The sequence below is a fragment of the Hylobates moloch genome, unplaced genomic scaffold (assembly GCF_009828535.3).
Source record: "Hylobates moloch isolate HMO894 unplaced genomic scaffold, HMol_V3 SCAFFOLD_4, whole genome shotgun sequence".
Lineage (NCBI taxonomy): Eukaryota > Metazoa > Chordata > Mammalia > Primates > Hylobatidae > Hylobates > Hylobates moloch.
The window spans coordinates 147,773,386-147,779,630 of record NW_026652279.1 but is presented as its reverse complement, the minus strand read 5'-3'; the positions used below and the strand labels follow the sequence as shown (position 1 = coordinate 147,779,630).

Sequence of the window (6,245 nt, the reverse complement as noted above, 5' to 3'; positions counted from 1 at the left end):
TAAACCAGTTACAGAACAACAAATATTGCATGAATTTTTTCTGTCTTAATCTGGAAGACAAATGTCCATAAAACCTCAAAGAAATTCTAGGTGACTCTAACAATCCACAAAAATGTGAGATATTTGGGCTCAAAAAGACCCTGGAGAAGTATAACTTTTTAATTTCTTTTCCTCAAGTGACATTTTTCAAGCAATATAGGGCAAATATTTTCCTCTGAAAATCCTCTTGAGATAACTATCAGTCTTTTTTTTTATTATTATTCAAAAAGTAGAGTTAAAACTTTTTGAAAGAAGAATCTCTACAGGGATTTTTCTCTATGCACACAGCAGGGCTTGACCCTAGGTGAACATACCCCCTGGACAGAGTAATTGCTCAGCTGAAAGACAGAATGGTCTCACAGTCTGAAATTCAGAGAGAAACCAGAGACTTGAAAGATAGAGACTGGACGGCATTATTACTTTATTTATTTTTTTTCCCTGCATGATTGTGATTTTTTTTTGTGTGGCCCTATGTACTCGAAGTACTGCTTCCTCCTTCTTTCTCAACTGCATTTCAAACTCATATAAATGGGAAAGAAGATTGTTTTGTACATAAATGCTGATAACATTTAGCTTAGGATCTCTAAAATCATTTTTGGCATTAAAACAAATTAGGGAAGAGTGGAAGTATAAAAAATAGCTTTTAGATTTTTTAAAAGCTTTTCACTCTTTTGAAATTCCATATTAGCACAATACATGACTACTATATTGAAATACATTTTATAAGAAATAATTTACTAAAGTCCTATTTTACCTACATTATTATTTGGCAAAATTCAAGAGCAAGCCATTATGAGATCTATGCACATTTTTAAGAGTAGTATAAGATTTTTAAATGTTTGTCAATATTCTGTCTAAATTACTTTTCTGTGGTATAGGTTTGTGAGTATATTTTATATTTTCTTGCAAAATGTAATTTAGTCTAAATTTTTTTTCTCAAGATTACAACACTAAAAGCCATACTAGATATAAAATACAATAATTCTCATCAAAAATAATTATGAATTGTAACAATCATAATCCTTTCATAATTATGTGTTAATATGTCAAATATTATAACCATTCTTTGCAATGCTTCAAGTTGCCGAGATATCATTTAATTCAACTTAATTTTTAAATTATGCTACATACTTGTAAAATCTTTTTGACTAACTTCGAAGCTGTGTTTTTTACTCTATCGTCACAAACCACTTTTTTTTAGAATTGTATTTAATACATTTAAATTAAAATGAGATTTCTTTACATACAAAATAAAAATGGCTAGTTATAATTAATGAGAACTTATCTCCTATATTCTGCATACTGTGTTTACACCTCAAATGAAACATCTGGAGGTATTTGAAGCGTTGCAGAAGGGATAGAAATGAATGGAGAAACCAGACACTAGAAGTAAAGGAAGTATGCTTGTGGAAAAGACCAAGATAAATGTATGAAGGAAAAACTCACTTTCACTATGATATGGATTCTCTCCTAATTTTTTAAATTCAGCACAACAATGACCATTCAACATGACTGTTTATTTGTAAGCCATGCCCACAATCTCCACCTCTATTCGACCAAAAGATTCATAAACATATGCACATGCACACATTAAAAAAATAGAGAAGTTAAACATATTGCATGGGGGGAAATATATAAAAAAGTATATGCACTGATTCACAGAATCGTTATCAGAAATAACTAAATATTAAGGGAGATCAGGAGATCATCTGTGAAGTCAGGAAAAACAGAATAGGGTAGATTCTAAGGGTCAAGGAAGGGAATGGTCCTAAGTGATAAATTGTACCTCTTTCTGAAAAATCATGTATTTCGCAATATGAGCCAAGACCTCTGGCACTCTCTTACTCTATGCATATAAGACAAAGATGTGATTGAAGTGATAATATATTTAATTTCAAACCAGAAATTGTTTTAGATTGAAAAGGTGTAATAAAATGAACACATTTGATAAGTTTTATTGACTGACTAAAGTATATTGTCCATCTGAATATTAAAAGATAACCTAAAGAGTAATTTATTACTATATATTCCCATTATCTAATGAGTTAATGAGCCTAGCTGTTTCTAATATTCAGAGCATTTTGTTTAAAAGCAAATTACATTTCAAACCGATCTAATTCTGATTAATTTTTAAATAATTTCCAAAAGGTTTCTATATCATTTATTTTTATGGTTAAAATTTTTGAAAGAGTTAAAAGTTTAATTAACCTTTTTTGTAGAACATAATATTTTTTGAAAAAAATATTTTTCTAAATACAGAGTGGTACTTTATATGCTCAGAATAAATTCGATTAAAAACAAGAATTACTCAATTCCATTTTTAATTGAGATCTGTAAATACTGCAGTGCAAATACTTTCACAAATACAAGTTTTTTGGGGGGTTTTCCCTCCCTGATTCCGAGAATCTTTCTTTGGCAAATAGTTTTTATATGACAAAATTTATCAAGTAAATTGTCATTATTTATAAATTTTCGAGTATATTGCAAAATGTAGATGATTCAAAATTGCTGACTTTATCATTTTCAATTTATTCAGTAAAGGATTATCAATTTATCCACTTAAAGACCTAAGGAAATAAATGGATTTTCCCTACATGTCCATACATTCTAAAGTTCAATTAGATAATTTTCAAATTAAGTAATTTCCCGTCACTAAATTTGTTTAGATTTGTCTTGCTTTTGGGGGATAAACTACAATCACTTCTTGTTTGCATGTTTGTTTTCAGTAACTGCAATTCACTAGAAAGCTACCAGGAGTTGAATATTCTGGAGATTTATTTGTCAATTTGGGACATAAACACAATTTTATCAGATTTTTTAATAAAAGTGTTGAATAGCATTATAGATAATCATTTCTTCAAAAGTTTATACATTCTTCAATTCAAATTTACGATGGGCAGCAGAAATAGAAAGTAGATATTGTCATACTGGAGTAATTTTGTATATTTAGCATTGGCATCAGTCTCATATTTTAAAAAAGTTGTGATGTGACATGTATGTGTGTGTAAATTTAATAACTTCAGCTTCTTCTTAACTGGTAGTCTATTAAAGTTTGTTTGGATTAAATTATTACAACTTACTGCATGGTAATTCTGGCCTTATGAAAATGTTGTTTCCACAATGACATTTGCTTTACCAAATTCACAATGCATTTTATCAAGAAAATATATAATTTTATTACTGATGTAATTTTCACTGGATTTATCATAACATACTTTAAAATGTCATATAATCTACCTTATTGAAATGTACTTTCAAAAACATTACTTTGAGTTCCTAAATTGAATGAAAACACTTGAATCATTTTTTGCAGTTAGCTGATTTTCTACTTAATGCATTAGATGATATTGGTATAAAATTTTCAGCTTTTAACTGTTTGCAAATATTTTCTTCTGCCAGTTCAACTCATGCATTCACAAATATCAATTCACTCTTCTATATGCACATGAAAACTTTGATAAAAATTATTATAATTAATTTAGATGAAAAGTCATTTGATCAAAATAATCATCAAGATAATATATGAATGGTTTTCTGCAGCTGCACATGTAATATCACTGTGTTTTTAGAGTAAATACTCACTGTGGAAGTTGATAATGGTGCTACTTCAGAAGACTTGATTCCTATGGTTTCATGAGTTCAGTGATATCTTCACCACCTCCATCTGCCATGGTAGATAGCTGTTGTCAAAAAATATTTTATGGAGTGACATGCTCATCATGAACATTCTTATTAAAATAGTGCACACATCTCATTTAAAAAGCACTATCTTTTGTTAGCTCTTTGTCTAGCAATGGGATTTACTACAGAATTTAAAAAAATGCATCAACTAAGAAAATACACTAGAAACTTCAGATTTGATTTACTGAAGAAGTGATGAATCACCATCACAGGAGCTTTCAGTCTATTTCTTTTTTTTTTTTTTCCCTGAGACAGGGTCTTACTCTATTGCCAAGGCTGGTGTGCAATGGTGTGATCTCAGTTCACAGAAACCTCTGTCTCCTGGGCTCAGGTGAGCCTCCCACCTCAGCCTCCTGAGTAGCTTGAAATACAGGCGTGTGCCACCATGCCCAGCTAAGTTTTTTGTAGAGACGGGGTTTCGCCAGGTTGCCCAGGCTGGTCTCGAACTCCTTAGCTCAAGAGATCTGCCCGCCTCATCCTCCCAAAGTGCTGGGAATTACAGATGTGAGCCCTGGCTATTCTTTATATTCATCATATAATTACCCAGCTTCTATTTTCTGTACTGTTATAAAAATAAAATAGTGCTACCAATAGAAAGAATCCTTTGTACCAATACAGAAGAGAAAAAGAACACAATTTATTATTGGATAATTACGTTAGTTTCCTATTCCTGTAACAAATTACTCCAAACTGTGGGTTTTTTTTTTTTTGAGACGAAGTTTCGCTCTGTCACCCACGCTGAAGTACCATGGCCGGATCTTGGCTCACTGCAAGCTCCGCCTCCTGGGTTCACGCCATTCTCCTGCCTCAGCCTCCTGAGTAGCTGGGACTACAGGCGCCCACCACCATGCCTGGCTAATTTTTTGTGCTTTTAGTAGAGACGGGGTTTCACCGTTGTTAGCCAGGATGGTCTCCATCTCCTGACCTCGTGATCCACCCGCCTCAACCTCCCAAAGTGCTGGGATTACAGGTGTGAGCCACCGCGCCCGGCCCAAACTGAGGTTTAAACTGTATAAATCTACTTACTTAATGATTTGGATACAGGAAGTCCTAAAACCAAGATGTTGGCAGGGCTGTGTACATTCTGTACAGTTTTTGGAAATATCTGCTTTATTGTTTTTCTTCCATTACTAAAAGGAGTTCGCATTCCCGGACTGACAGACCTATACCTCAGCTTTTGACACTAATTCCTTCAACTCTGAATATCTTGCCTCTCTTCTCCTTAGAAGGATGTTTGTGATTACATTAGGCTCACCTGGATGATCCAGTATAATCTCTCTCACACGGTTTAAATGTTTGTCCTCTTCAAATCTCATTTTGACATATGATCTCCACTGTTGGAGGTGAGGCCTAGCAGAAAGTGTTTGGGTCATGGGGTCAGATCCCTCATGAATGGCTTTCTACTATCCTCCCAGTAATAAATGAGCCTCACTCCATGGGTTTACATGAGATCTGCTTGTTTACAAGCGCCTAGAACTTCCTCACCTCTTTCTCTCCTGCTTCCTGTCTTACTGTGTCTGAAATTAGTGGGTTCTTGGTCTCACTGACTTCAAGAATGAAGCCACAGACCCTCCCTCGTGGTGAGTGTTACAACTCTTTAGGCAGCGTGTCTGGAGTCGTTCATTCTTCCCGTTGGGAGTTGTTCATTCCTCCCAGTGGGTTCCTGATCTCGCTAGCCTGGGGAGTGAAGCTGCAGACCTTCGCGGTGAGTGTTACAGCTCATAAAGGCAATAGGGACCCAAAGAGTGAGCAGCAGCAAGATTTATCACAAAGAGTGAAACAACAAAACTTCCACAGTCTAGAAGTGGACCCTAGCAGGTTGCCACTGCTAGCGTGGGCAACCTTTTATTCCGTTATCTGCCCCGCCCCACATCCTGCTGATTGGTCCACTTTACAGAGAGCTGATTGGTCCATTTTGACAGGGTGCTGATTGTTGCGTTTACAATCCCTGAGCTAGACACAAAAGTTCTCCAAGTCCCCACTAGATTAGCTAGACACAGAGCAGTGATTGGTGCCTTTACAAACCTTGAGCTAGACACAGGGTGATGATTGGTGTGTTTACAAACCTTGAGCTAGACACATGGAGTGCTGATTGGTGTGTTTACAAACCTTAAGCTAGACACAAAAGTTCTCCAAGTCACCACCGGACTCAGAAGCCCAGCTGGCTGCGCCTAGCTTATCCCCGCCAGGGCCGTGGGTGGAGCTGCCCGCCAGTCCCGCCTCCCCGGCCCCGCCCCGCCCCGCCTGCACTCCTCACCTTTGGGCGGTAGATGGGACCCGGCGCCGCGTGGAGGAGGCCACCGCAGGGGGGCCCGGGCATGGCGGGCTGCAGGTCCTGAGACCTGCCCCGCGGGGAGGCGGCTGAGGCCGGCAAGAATTCGAGCGTGGCTCGGGCGGGCCGGCAGTGCTGGGGGACCCGGCGCCCCCTCTGCAGCTACTCGCCCAGGTGCTAAACCTCTCACTGCCCGGGCACCGGCCGGCCGCTCGGAGTGTGGGGCCCGATAAGCCCACCCCCACCCGGAACT

At 37.1% G+C, this 6,245-nt stretch overlaps 1 long non-coding RNA gene across 1 annotated transcript; it reads right to left on the bottom strand.

Annotated features, from left to right (window-relative positions):
- Positions 1 to 3,622: 3,622 nt before the first annotated feature.
- Positions 3,623 to 5,536, bottom strand: LOC131383415 (uncharacterized). Its single transcript, XR_009213418.1, has 3 exons — positions 5,206 to 5,536; positions 4,976 to 5,070; positions 3,623 to 3,719 (listed from the first exon to the last, which is right to left on the bottom strand). It is a non-coding gene; the product is annotated as an uncharacterized LOC131383415 (long non-coding RNA).
- Between the last annotated feature and the right edge of the window lie 709 nt (positions 5,537 to 6,245).